General features: G+C 38.9%; 1 pseudogene; it reads right to left on the reverse strand.

Annotated features, from left to right (window-relative positions):
• Positions 1-3,506: 3,506 nt before the first annotated feature.
• Positions 3,507-5,316, reverse strand: LOC122049251 (annotated as a pseudogene).
• Between the last annotated feature and the right edge of the window lie 1,565 nt (positions 5,317-6,881).

Below are 6,881 nucleotides of genomic sequence, written 5' to 3' on the forward strand. Positions count from 1 at the left end.
CTGAGCGAATCAAAGTCTGCGATAAATGCAGTTTCCTTGAAACATATTTGCCCCACCTCCGGCTGTGCTTCAAAGCTTTCTTGGGACGTTTATTTCCCAGGGTACAACGGAGAACCGTGATTCTCCCCAAGAATTGAGGGTCACAGCGAACTGAGAGGTACCCGACCTCTATCACGGGCACTCCGCCGAGCAAGAGATGCACCAACAAAGGAGAAGGGGAACGTAGGTGGAGAACTTCTGCCGTTTTTCTATGCACGTAACCTTTTGCCTGTGGTCGCAGCCTTCTTATATAGGAGCTCAAGACCAAAGGGCAGCATTAATGATCATTACTCACCGAGCAGTAAAACGCTAGCGTTTCAGTTGGCCATTTTGATTCTGCATTAATCATGCTTTAAGCATCCGTTACATAAGCAGCAAAAAGATTTATGTTGTAAAATGTTGGTTGTTCCGCTTGGGCAAATTTTGCCCCGACTGATCCGGCATTCGGCGTGCGCAGGCCATGCCCACATACGAGTCAACATGGTTCAGTACAATCTGGGCCTTGGATTTGCACCCCCCTTGCACACCCATGTGTAAGAAAGAGCCTCTCCTCGTGCATTTTTTCACAACCTCAATGCATGTGAATCAATATAAACCAACCAACATGCCATGAAACTCTCAATGTGGGACTAAAGTCTCATTCACAATGGAACCTCTTTCCTCTTCCACCTCTTCTCCATTCACATCATTTATAGCCAATAAAATGATTTTGGCACCAACAGAAATAAGCTCGAAACATGAAGAAGAAGAATGAAAAAAGAAAGGAAACTGGCTGTCAAGATCATGGCTCTAAGTGCGTTAGAAATGGACTTAAGTAGTAAGCAATAATTAAGTTGGTGGGCAAAAATTACAAATGTTATTTTTAAATAGTAAAAGGAATTGATCCAGTTTGAAAATAATAGAGATGATGTGCTAGATATGATAGATTGGTGGTTGACTGGCAGAAGACCTTTTCCTCTAAGAAGAAGCTTCCCTTTAATCCTGCGCACACAGAAACGATCCAACAAAATGTCAATACGTAGAAACTAGGGGGAATCCCTGGCGAAGGCCCTCCAATACTTAAGTTAGTATAAGCTCGAGTGGGTGGATGAAGAATAGTGATAGATGCATGCACAAGGATGAGTTGCAGATGTTCAAAGAACGTAGCTTTGCCACGGAGAGGACTCCCTTTTTATATACCACCTAACATAACCTTCGCAATCATGAAGTATCAAAGTGTGTCAGAGGTTGTTAGGTAAAGGAGAATGTACAACCTAGGCAATACGCCATAATTGTCCAAGGAATCTTCCATCTACTCACATATATACCTCTTTTGTTGTTTATAGTTTCTATTATCACTGAAGTTAATGAAGGAACATGCTGTTATAAGTGGTCGGCTGACCGGGGACAAGACGGTCCCCAGAGAAGGTTCCAAAAGAATATTCTCTAACATATAGTTGTTATTCTAACAAATTGTTAGGATGTTGTCTGTTGAATATATCTCAATTGGTCCTTAAGCGAACCACCTTGTTAGGATGTTATCTACTGAGTATATCTTGGCTGGTCTTTAAATCGATCATCTTGTTAGGATATTGTCTACTGAGTATATCATGACCGGTCTTTAAGCCGGTCGTCTCTATTGAGCTACTCGGTTATATTTTGTATAGCATTGAGACCTTCATTAGGAGATTGATATCCTTGGTCTCATTGGAAATACATTCGAGAAAGAATAAGATGCTCATGCTTCCTGGAAATTCCTCTGACAACTTATGCTTTGTTGGAAATCTATCCGGGTGATAATATGGGACCAAGTACTGTAGGCTTGGTCGTCCTTTTATTCGACCAGGCGTATAATGTGCTACCTAGATAAATGAAGCTATGTTCTGAGTAGTTCAGTTAATATGTTAAGCTAGGCTGCGTTATGCCCAGCCGGCTTTCTGTACGGTTGAGGTGTATGAACTTGTTCGACTTTATAACTAGACGGATACAAGTACATACTATCACCTGGAAACCAATTAGGCTGACCGACAATCAGGGTCTCCCGGTGTGTGTACAGGGAGACTCATACGAAGTTAGGAGTTTAGCTTTCTCCCTGACCATACCTATGGTTGGTCTATTGTGGAGGGAGTCGGTCATTCCGGCTAGCACGTAAGGTCAACCATCCTTAATCTTCCCCGCCTTAAGATTTGGACGTCTGATCAGCTTAAGGGATGGCGCCTCTCTCCGGCCATCTTGTAACTCGATCAGGTTGAATCTAAGAACCTTAGCACTGCACGACTAATCAAAGCCAAATGAGGGGCTTTCACAATTAGCGAGAAGGACAGAATGAGAGAGAGTTGTCGGGCTCGGTACATCCGAGGGATGAGGCACTGCGGAAAAGTACGTTGGCGGATGAGAAGGAAGCTCGCGGCGGTTCCGATGGATGAGAAGCCGGAGCGGAAGGTTGCTCAAGAAGACCAGAAAATGGGTTCGGGTGAATCATATTCTGAATGTCCAAAATCACCCAAGTGAACGGAGGGCACTAGCAGACGAGAAGGAAACGCCAAGCGGTTCCGAGGGACGAGAAGCCGGAGCGAAAGGTTGCTTGAGAAGGCTAGAAAATGGGTTGGGGCTATTCCCGATGGCCGAAATCACCCAAGCAAATGGAACCAGAGCGAACAGAGTTGGAGCAACGAAGTCAGAATAGGAGGCAATCAACAAGATTGTTGACTCGCCAGACTGGTCCGGGCGCCCGAACCCCCCCCCCCCCCGGGGCAGCCAGGGCGCCCCGGGCTCGTACCCTATCCGCGGGCTGATTCAGCCTAGTCCGAGCACGCGGACTAGAAACCTTATCACTTAGACAGTTGTCGTGATCCGTTGTGATGAAGATAAAATTATATACATGCCCAGGCATTCAGAAACCTTCCAAGCGCCCGAATCAGAGCTATAAATGCAGTCTTGATCCTAGTAGCTAAATACAATACTTGTAAATGTTTTATTTTCATTTTAGCTTTGTAATTGAGTGCTTTAACTATTGTAAGAGGCTTCTCTGTCTGAAGGAGATTTACAGTAAACTTTCAATGTCTTGGATGTACCTCTTTCTCTTTCACTACAACAAAAACCCTCATAGACATCGGTTTTCCACCGCTGTCTATTACATTTTCGACCGATGTCTATGAAGGCGATGTAAAAGGTCAGTCATTTTAGACATCGGGTTAAAACCGGTGTAGTATCACTTAACGACACCGATTTTTGAATCGGTTATTAACCGGTGTAGTATCACTTAACCACACTGTTTCATCAACGGTGTAAAACCGATGTAATATTATATGTTAATAACACCAGTTTTGGCAGCGGTATACGACCGATGTAATATTAGTTAATGACATCGGTTTTGCAGCGGTGGAAAATCGATGTAATATCAATATTGTTTAACGACACAAATTCAATTTCCGAAATAGTGAAAAACCGATAAAATGCACCAATATTATTCTTACAACAGTATCCATAAAATACACAAATATTCATAAATTACACATATTCTTCTTCCAATAGTATCCATAAAATACACAAATATTCACAAATTACATAAATATTCTTCTTACAACAGTATCCATAAATATTCATCCAACTCCCGTTCAGCCTCATAATCTTCACCAGCTTTGTTTTCCTTGGGAAAAAACTTCAAGGTAGGATAACCACTAACTCCATACCTGAAATGCAGAAGGCATCCTGCTTAACAAACTAATTTCAGAATGACAAAGTTGAAAATTCTGGTCCTCCCACATAGGAAATGACTAAATAGTCTTTAGTATAGTGAATTTTTAGATGGAATTATTCATATCAAACCAAATTATTGCTAACACCCGATCATAGTAAGGATGATATACCAAAAAAAATGACTAAAGAGGACTTCATCATGATAATTTGAGAAATAATAATGATTAAGCACAAAATATAGTAGGTCATAATGCACATTTTTCACACAATTTTCATGCCAGATGAATGTTGGATAAGGTTGGAAGCATTTTAGCATTACACTTCTTCTCAAACATCAACGAATTCAAGTATTAAATTTGTAGAAAACAAGAATTGTGAGTGAATCTGATCCTCCTCTCAATCAGATGTTGATTCTGCATTTAAGGTATCAACTGATATCACAATACCACAATTCCCCAAATCTAAATCTAGTACATAGGTGATTAAAAATACAGAACTCTCAATTTGACAATTATTTATCAATATGTAAGTTTCAAAATACATATAATTCAATAACTGATACCTACTTTCAACTTACTCTAAATTAACATCATATAATATTTCTCCAAAATCTAAATAGGTAGCAGAACTAATGAAGCATTCAAGGTACACAATTGACTGAATCCACATCAATGAATATATCAACTTTCAAACTCAATTTGTTAGCTAATAGCATAAATAACCAGATTCTAGATTGTGATCGTGCATGAAACTTAACAGTGCACACCATATGAAAATTGCATATTCAAGACTTACTTTTATGCTAAATCCTTGTATTTATCAACATTCAAGTTAGCAATGACAACATCATCTTCCAATTTGTATGCATTGGCTAACTTCTCATATATCTGCACAAAAAAAAAATCAGGTTAGATCTAGTAATCTCATAATTAAAAACATGGCAAATATGACCTTAGGCTAATCTAGGTCTTAAGCTCTGTCTCAACAAAAATACTCACAGGAGCAAGATGCTTGCAGTGGCCACACCTGTTTGAAGATAAGAAACATAGTCCTCTACAATGGATAAGGAAAAGTATCTAATGCTACAAATGGAGAGAAAAAAAGGAACCTCAGCAAATACACTAACCATGGTGCATAGAATTCAACAAGAACATCTTTATTTACATCAAGAACAATCTGATCAAATGTCTGGAGTCAATACTACTACATTAGAAGGGATAGTTGCTAGTTTCACATTTGTTCCTACAATAATAAGCCCACAAATAAAAGGTAAAAAATTAATTCAGGTGAAAGAATAATATTTGACCATATCTAAAATTGTCATTTCAAGAATTTTTAGTAAATATAATTTGCAATGTACCCCCTTCAGTATTCACAAACTCAGTAAGTGCTTCTGCAGTAAAAGAGATGATGCTTCTTGGCCTGATTTAGAACGATGCTAACCTTCCCAATCAAAACAGATTTAGCCTTTTTAAAGCTCGATCCAAGCTTTTCATATTCAGGGGCAAGCTTCTTGCAGTGTCCACACTTGCGACAAAATGGTATTAGAAGGGCTAAAATTATGCAATTAAAATACACATACATGGAGATCCTTTGCTTTAAACTGGATACTTAATGGAGTCTACCTTCATCTTCTATAGTCTTGGCAAACAATCAGTTATGAGAATCGACCATATACAGTGCATTTCAAGTGTATCTTCTAAAGAGAAATACAAGTCGCGGTTTCAATTTCCACACAAGAAGAAACAACGGCAATTTACCAAACTGCGCACTTGAAAATCTAAATTTACCAAAAGACGTACACTACTTTGGTATTTACCAAAGAGCGCACTTTTTTAAAAGCATTTCCTATTTTACCCTCATGATAATTTGACTTTTCCTATTGTTTTTCTTTTCTTCATTATATTTCTCTCACTTCTCTCTCTCCTCTGTCGGCAAAATATAGGAATAACATTAGTCAATCTTTAATCACATTTTAATACATTTGAAGAAGCCAAAAAAATGATGGACACCATATTTGGACTCCTTGCAATTTTAGAAATCAACAGGAACTGAAATGGGTGCAATCGGAGCTTTCTAGGTCGATCAGTGGGTTTCGGTCAAAACCCACTGATGGACCTAGAGAGCTCCGATTGCACTCATTTCAGTTTCTATGGATTTCTAAAATTACAAGGAGTTCAAATATGGTGTACATTATTTTTTTTGGCTTTTTATAGATGTTAACAAGCAAAATCAAAGAATCGGTATAAAAGCCCACGTTGGGCCTGATATGGAATCATATCAGGCCCAACGTGGGCCTGATATCATTCCATATCAGGTCCATGTTAGGTCTAATTTGAATTCATATCAGGCCCAATGTGGTCGATTGTTCATGGTTTCAGTATTAGTTTGAGATGAGACATTGAAATGGGAATCAGAGCGCTTCACCATCTGGTCGATTGTTCAGATTCAGGTGAAAACAAAATAGCAATAAACAGTCCGGAATATTCTGGATATTGCATGTATCTAAAGTTTCAAAAAGTGTGATTATTGCATTGGAAAAAGAAAAGGTTCCCAAAAAAAGTCAGTGCAGAGAAGGCGATAAGCAATTTCAGATAATACTCTACCAACCCAATCCTGTGACAACTGACAAAGAATAAAATAAATTAAAAAAAAAATCAACAGGGAGAACAACTAAGAGATTATTGTGCCTAATCTCTTCCCGTTAGAATATGAACAAGAATAACGAATTAGCTAATTTAATTCACCTCCACAAAAATATAATCAAATCAACAAGGAATCACAAAGCTCAAGAGATTCATCATATATATCCACAAAATATAATATCAGCAAAGTAGATCAAAATGTGAATTTTGAACAAATATATGAAGGATTTGCCCCAACTTCAAAAAAAAATAAAAATAATAATAACTAAAACATGGCAATAAATCAAGAATACTGGGCTTATGCTTTATTTTTTTTTTTGAAAAAAAAAAGAGAGATCATTGCCACGAACCCCTCTTTCTCTCGTGGCTTTTCTTCGTCAACCCGCTCGGGGATAGGAGGAGGCCGCCGTCGGAGTGGTACCCTTGATCAACGAGGACACGATTGGCGACCGATGCAGTGGCAGTGCACGAAACCAGGTTGCCCATGCTGGAGCTCTTCCTTATCATCTCCTCCTCCTC

Source organism: Zingiber officinale, chromosome 2B (assembly GCF_018446385.1).
Source record: "Zingiber officinale cultivar Zhangliang chromosome 2B, Zo_v1.1, whole genome shotgun sequence".
NCBI classification, from domain to species: domain Eukaryota; kingdom Viridiplantae; phylum Streptophyta; class Magnoliopsida; order Zingiberales; family Zingiberaceae; genus Zingiber; species Zingiber officinale.